Consider the following 7,902-nt stretch of genomic DNA (forward strand, 5'->3'; position numbering starts at 1 on the left):
ATGAGAATTTCCACCTTTGTGTATTTCTCATATTTCCTGAAATATCTGTCTACTTTGAAGAATTTGTACAAACCTCTTTCTTCTGGGTTCAATTTAAGTCCCACCGGCTTCTGAGCCTTTTAGGCCAAAGTGGCTCTTGATCCTCTTTGGGGGTCTCATATCATCAGTTTATGTGAGAAATTTAAGCCCGTTTACTGTTATATCTTTAGTTAGACTATGATCTCTTTGAAATAGAGCTATGTCTTAATTACATTACTAAGTACTTGAATTCTCAAAGTATATAAGATTAATCCCCATTTATTGATGCATTGCAGGCATCTCTGCTTTCTTTTCCCCTTTTGTCATGTTTCCATGTCTCCAAGTAAGCACAAGCAACATCAACAGCAGCAATGGCTATGATCTATTTTATGTGGTATCAGATCTTTGCGTTTTGGTTCTGATTTTCACTTGTGGCAACCTGCTTTATCATTCTGTGCAAGCATGTGTGTGTTGAGTGTCTGTCTTGTGTTTGACTCCCCCATCACTTTCTTTTGTGGAGAATTTATGTGTATTCTTTGGGATCTGTGTTGAAGTTGTTTTTTCTCTACAGAAGATTTTCTTTTTGCTTCTTACACACAAATGAAAGCGTCCCTTTATTTATTTATTTTTAATGTTAAATGCTTCATGAATTTGCATGTCATTCTTGCACAGGGGCCATGCTAATCTCTGTATAATTTCAATTTTAGTATAGGTGCTGCCCATGTGAGCACTAAAGGCTTAACTTTAGGTTTTTAATTTTTTTTTTTTTTGGACCAGGTATTGAACCCAGGGGGCTTTTAAACACTGAGTCAAATCCCCAGCCCTTTTTAATTTTAAATTTTGAGATGGGGTCTTCCTAAATTATTTAGGGCCTCACTAATTTGCTGAGGCTGATTTTTTTATGAGCGGTCCTCCTGCCACAGCCTTCTTAACTCTCTGGGCATTCATCACTTGTCTGGCTGAAGGCATCACTTTAAAACAAATTTCTGGGTTGAGGTTTTGGGGATTCAATCTTGCAAACATATTTAAAGGTTGGTTTGTGGTTATAAATTTTCAGTGGAGATGATTTTTCTTCTCTTTCCTCATTTGCAATGTTGAAAGCTATAGTAAATTTGTGGTCCCCCAATCTGAGAAGGAGTATGTTTAGTTAGGTTTTAGTTCACCCTTATAATGAGGATGTAGCTTTTATGTATTCCGGGTTTATTCGTACTGGAGCAGTTTCTATTAATTAGTCTCCAGCCTGACTCAAGCTTTTATAGGAGTCCAACTTGAGTGGCTACTTGGCTTCTGTCTGTCCTTTGTCCTAAGGCTATACAAATGGATGCTCAAGATTATCCCAGATTGGCAGAAACCCTTAGGGCAGAGCCCAATATTAGGCTTTACTTTCCCCTTTGGACTTTGGTTTTACTTTATTTTGTTAAATTTCTAAGCATTTCCTTTGATTTTTACTAATGCAGCCATGCACTTAACACTATTTTTTTTTAACTTGTTTTATCTAGAATCCTCAGTTCTTTAAATTGGGATGGTGGTTCTTAATGGATACAATGGTCACCCACTTAAACTTTTCAGATTAATTTTAAAATTTGTAAATTTTATGGAAATAAATTGTATGAGGATAATTTTGAATTAGAATTTCATTGAATTTATAGAAGAATTCAAGGCGAATTAATATCTTTGTAATATTTATTTTCTCAGTTTTAAACCTGACTTATAATTCTACTTGTTTTACATCCTCATTAAGTCCTTCAGTAATATTTACGATATTTTCCTTTAAAGTTCTTACACTGAGATTTTGTGAACAGGGTTTTAACCTTCCATTTTCTATTAATTACTGCTGCTTAAATAACTAACACTTACATAGTATTTAGTATGCACCAAGCATTATTTTAAATCCTTCAGTAATCTTTTTCCTGGTGAACTTGTTTATTAATTTACTATCACCTATTATTATTGACTCTTTTCTTTCCAGTTTTGGTGCTTTTTGTATATTCAGTTTTTTTTTTTTTTTTTTAACTTATTACTCCTCTATTTGGATCTGCTCTTTAGTGAAATCATTATTTCCCTGTGTGGTTTGTGATTTTTTTTTGCCAAGGATTGAACCCAGGACTGAGCCCCATCCTCAACCCTTTTTGTATTTTATTTAGAAACAGGGGCTAGCTGAGTTGCTCAGGGCCTCGTTTAAATTGCTGAGACTGGTTTTAAACTCCGGATCCTTGCCCCCGCAGTCTCCGAGCCGCTGGGAGCCTGGGATTACAGGCTCCCCCCACCGCAGTAGGCTGGACCTTTTTTTGATCACGGTTTCTATCTGTATTTGAGATTCCTCTTTCCCTGCCTCCAGTGTTGGAGAGGAGATCTACTCTGTACAGAAACTTCTGGAGCAGGAGGGAAGGACGGCCACCTGGAACACTGCCTTCTTTGCTTCTTTGAACCAGTTATTTATACTGACTTCTCTGAACGGAAGCAGGTGCAGAGCTGCTGTTACGAGGGTGCATGTTTCTGTTTGCGTGGGGGGGTGTGGAACAGGGCCGGCCTGCCTGACTTCTTGCATTCCGTCTGTCAGCAGTCACCTCATGATTGTGCTTGGCTCCCTACTCCTCTTTATTTCCCTTAATTATGAGTTAGAAGAGTCTTAAGAACGACACTCACCCACATGGGTCATCTTATCTGGTTTCTGTGTTTGTTCTTAGATGTCTTTCCACAGTTCAATCCTGCCAGATTTTTATTGTTTGGATGTATAGAAACATTTTTTTGGCATTCTAATAACATTCCTATTTTTTTTTGTCCATATGGTTAATCATTTAGACTCTTTTTTTTTTTTTCAGTACTGGGGATAGAACCGGGATCCTAACACATGCTCTACCACTTAGCTATACTCCCACCCAGATAATTAATTTTTTATTTAAAATTCATCCTCAAAAAATCCATGTGAGATTTCTAATCATTACCATTATATAAAATTTTCAAATACATAGTGATTGTCTACCATGTCCTAAGCACTCTTCTAGGCGTTTGGGGTATATTAGTGAGCAAAATAGATAAAGATGTCTGATAAAGAAGCAGTCTAGCTGCTTCTCTCCAGCTGATCAAACTGCATGAAGTTCATTTGTCCTTTTCCCCATCTTTCCCCTATTTCTTTTTTTTTTTTTTAATATTTATTTATTTTTTAGTTCTTGGCGGACACAACATCTTTGTATGTGGTGCTGAGGATCGAACCCGGGCCGCACGCATGCCAGGCGAGCGCGCTACCGATTGAGCCACATCTCCAGCCCCTCCCCTATTTCTTATGTAGGCAGACAGCCAAATCCAGCCAGCTGGAATCCAGGCAGAGTCTCTGGTGACATGACCTTAAGTTACCTTCAAATAAGTCAGTAGAAAATACCCACTGCTCTTTGCTCACTGTTTTTCTAGAGAGAGATCAGGAACAGGTCCCTGTTGCTGATGATTGAGCTGAGAGACAACTAAAGATAACTGAGCTTCAGTGAAGGAAATGAAGAGCTGAGATACTCCTCTTGGTGGTCTCAAGGATATGTGGGGAGGTACTTCACAGCCTACCCCTCAACAAGCAGCTACACTTATAGGCTCATTTGAAGTCAGGTCTATTGTTTCAGCAGAGTCACCAGGGATCCCATGCACCCAGGTCATCTGTTTCCTGGCAAGACTGTTCAGGGCATGAGACAGGATGGCGAACCTTTCCAGAGTATCCTTAATGGAGCAAAATGTAGTTGAAGCTAGGTTACAATGGAAGGGAAGCAAAAGACTTTTAAGGAAGTATTCTTAGAAAACAGAGTGAGATTTGGTGGCTTTAGATGTCATTAAAATAGTCATTCAGATATGCCTATAATCCCAGTGATTTGGGAGTTTGAGGCAGGAAGATCACAAGTTCAAAGCCAGCTTTAGCAATTTAGAGAGGCCCCAAACAACTTAGTGAGACCCTGTCTCAAATTCAAAACAAACTGGCTGGGGATATGGTTCAGTGGCTAAGAACCACTGGGTTCAATACCTGGTACCAAAAAAAAAAAAAAAAAAAGTCATCCAAGATCCTGCCACTCCGACTGTTGCCTCATGGTTCCTGTTTGAAGAGATTATGAAAAGAACAGTACACAAAAGAAAAGCACACTTCAGAGCCTGGTGCAGGCATATGCCTATATTCCCAGCTACTAGAGAGGATAAGGCAGGAAGGCCGAAGGATCACTTGTTTGCTAGAGTCTGAAGCCAGGTTGGGTAACACAGTGAAACCCTGTCTCAGAGAAGGGGAAAAAAGAAAGTAAACTTCAATGGAATTGTGTTTGAACTTAAAAATCAAAGTCAGGATGGGAAAAAAGTTTCCTGTTTCCTGGCAAGACTGTTCAGGGCATGAGACAGGATGGGGAACCTTTTCACAGTATCCTTAATGGAGCAAAATGTAGTTGAAGCTAGGTTACAATGGAAGGGGAGCAAAAGACTTTTAAGGAAGTATTCTTAGAAAACAGAGTGAGATTTGGTGGCTTTGGTCAAAAGCTTTCCTATCATATGTAAGCCCTGAGTTCAATCCCCAGTATTTAAACAACAAAACAGAAAATATAAGAACCAAACTTCGAACATGAGGTGAAAACCACGTTGACATAATTTCCTGTGATAATTCCATAATTGCCCCATGTACTTGACACCTATTTCTGATTTTTTTTTTCATTTTTATTATTATTGGTACTGGAGATTGAACCAATCCCCCAAGGGCACTTTACCACTGAACTACATTGCCAAACTTTTTTATTTTTTATTTTTAGACAGGGTCTCAGTAAATTGCTGAAGCTATCCTTGAACTTGTGATCCACCTGTCTCAGCCTCCTGAATTGCTGGGATTACAGGCATGTTCCACCATTCCTTGCTATTTATTTATTTATGGTACTGGGGATTGAACCCAGGGGTGCTTAACCACTGAATTATATCCTTAGCTTTTTTAAATTTTATTTTGAGACAGGGATCAATGAGTTGTTTAGGGACTCACTAAATTGCTGAGGCTGGCCTTGAACTTTCAATCTTCCTTCCTCAGCCTCTGGAGTTGCTGGAATTATAGGTCTCAACCATCTGGTTTAGCTAGTCACTTTTTTGTGTGACATTTCTTAATTATTCTGTTTTTCTCTCAAGAATATTGACAAATCCATCATTGTTCACATGTATGGTTCACATAAACCATACACTTTTTTCTCTCCTCAACTTTCCTCTTCCTTTCTGTCTCTCTTCTACTTCTTTTTGACTCTATGTCAAAAAAATCATTCAATCAGTTGTTCATTATTTCCTTGGGTTTTCTGATATTTATTAACTCTTTTTCAACTTGTATTTAGTGCAAGTGACAATCAATATATATGCAACATTTCAGTAAGTTAAATGTGTTTATGGAAAACTTCCATTGTAATGGAAATTATCTGGATAAGTATTAGGTATTGCAGTACTATATGAACAGGATTGCAATACCAAGGCCTAAGTGAAGACTCTAAGTCTATTTCTGTCTTGAGAAGGCTAAACATAAGGAGATACTTGAATGTGTGTGTGTGTGTGTATGTTATGTGAGTGTATTTTGTGGTACTGGAGGTTGAACCCAGGAGTGCTCTACCACTGAGTTATATCCCCAACCCTTTTTATTTATTTCTTTTTTTATTTTGAGACAGGGTCTTGCTAAATTGCCCAAGGTGGCCTCAAGTCTGTGATACTCTTGATTCAGCATCCTTAGTTGCTGCCATTATAGGTATGCGCCACTGTGTCTGGCCTTGCCTATTTCTTGGTCTAATAAAATGATGGAGAGAAGAGATAATCAGTCTGACAGATGTGGTGGTACATGCCTCTAATCCCAGTGACTCAGGATTACAGTGACTTCTATCCTGAGGCAGGATAGAAGGGTTGCAATGTCAAGGCCAGTCTCAGCAATTTAGTGAGACCCTGTTTCATAAAATATAAAGGACTGGGGATGTAGCTCAGGGATAGAGCTCCCCTGGGTTCAGTCTTCAGTACCACCCCGCCCCTTTCCCCTTACCCCCCCCTCCCCCTACCCAAAAAAAAAAAAAAAGAGAGAGAGAATAAAGAATAGTCAGTCTGCTTCAAGGAAGTAAAGCCAGCTAGATTACTTTTTTTTAGGAAGTAGATAACAAGAGAGTGTATTGTGCATGGATTCTGAAAGAGCAAATATACCGCTTATATATGTTGTAGTTAATATCCTAAGACCCTTGGTTCTGAGCAGGCAGATTAGTGAATACTCCTTTCCTGAAAGAGAGCAGAAGAGGAGATAGAGGACTGGAAACATGGAATAAAGGACAAAATTATATGAAGAAGGATATACACGCCTCTCTCTTCATTAGTTATCCATTACAAACCCATTGTTCTTCAGTTAACACAACAAACCTAAAATTTACAATTAAAAACACCACCAAAGGAAAAATTCCTTCTATAATTTGTTTTAAAGAAAAATTCTTGTACTTAAAAATTAAAATTCTGAAGCAATAAATTTCAAGATACTCCGCACTCTAGTATCATCTTCTGCTCATCTTATTATTTAGGCCCAGTTTGATTCAATTTTCCTGTTTTTGCAACTAAGTTTGAGCCATCTTTTACTTGAGTATTATAGATCCTTGAATCTCCAAAGTTGAAAAATATTCTCCTGCTTTCCACCCATAGCTTCTTACATTTATCATTTTCTGAAGAATAAAAAGGATAATTGCCATAAAAATATTATTTTAAAGATACCTCTGTACTTAAGTTTAGAAAACTTGTCTGGAGCAAAAACACTCAATGAAAAAAAGAAATAGACCTTCATTATTATTGCCAATCACAGATGTAGGAAAATGGAAAAAGAAAAACAAACAAAAGAAAAAATAAAAAGGAAAAAAATACTGTTTCCATCTTAGACTGTCAGTTAATTTCTACCAGATTGTCCATAGTCTGTAAATTATAAACTTAATATACTCTATATACTCTTTCAGAAAGTATAATGCAACAGTATCTTTAAAATTTTATAAACAGTGTATATGGTTTTAATTAAGGATTTTTCTTCCCATATGAGAGACTTCAGAATTTCCATTTTCGAGGGCTGAATTCTGGGTTCCAGACGGGGGAAGGAAGCGGTCCTTCTCGGTTCTACACACCGGTCAGTCCACAGAGGAGGCCAGCAGCCACCATGTTGGTAAACTGACGTCACGTCCCCTGTTTTTGACTGACCGCAACTCATTCAGCCATAGATCAGGTAATTCCAGGCTACAATTCGCCTGTGGCTTGCAAACAGATTGCTAGGGTTCAGCGCCTGGGTGCTTCTAAGAACCTGAGCCTATCGGAGCGAACGCCGAGCGCGGGGCGGCCGAGTTCCGGCTCCCGGAACCGCCCCGCGGAGGCTGCTTCATGAACCATGCTCCTATCAGAGCATACAACAAGCACTAAGCAGCCGAACTCCGGCTCCCGGAACTGAGCCCGCGGGGACAGCTTCTTGGAGCTTACAGGAGTTCGGAGAGGCCGAGCTTACACCGAGTTCGGAGAGGCTGAGCTCCGGCTCCCGGAACTTCCCTGGGCCGGGGCTGGGAGCCCGCGGAAACTGCTTCTCGGTAGGGGTCCTGCCGAGGGCCGGACAGGACTCACCCGTTGCTTTGGTTGCCCGGCAAAGGGAACGAAAGGCTGACATTCGCATACGATATCAACATGGCAGAGATCTGATGTCAGCAGAAAGCGGCGGAGGAGAGAACTCCATCAATACCAGTGGTGACATAAGCAGTTGGTCTCCTGGTAGGGGGGGTGAGGCACAGTCACCTGAGCCTCCTCAATTTGTCGTTGAGCCAGAGGGGAGAAGCCGGGCCGCCGCCAGCGCCCGGAGCAGGCCCAGCGGCTCGCCAGCGTGGTGACCGCGTGACCCCAATTGGAGAGGGGGTG

General features: G+C 40.0%; 1 non-coding gene across 1 annotated transcript; it reads right to left on the minus strand.

The window, feature by feature from the left end:
- Positions 1 to 645: 645 nt before the first annotated feature.
- On the minus strand, positions 646 to 749 carry LOC125613840. Its single transcript, XR_007344438.1, has one exon. It is a non-coding gene; the product is annotated as a U6 spliceosomal RNA (small nuclear RNA).
- Between the last annotated feature and the right edge of the window lie 7,153 nt (positions 750 to 7,902).

The sequence above is a fragment of the Marmota marmota genome, unplaced genomic scaffold (genome assembly GCF_001458135.2).
Source record: "Marmota marmota marmota unplaced genomic scaffold, marMar, whole genome shotgun sequence".
Classification (NCBI taxonomy): domain Eukaryota; kingdom Metazoa; phylum Chordata; class Mammalia; order Rodentia; family Sciuridae; genus Marmota; species Marmota marmota.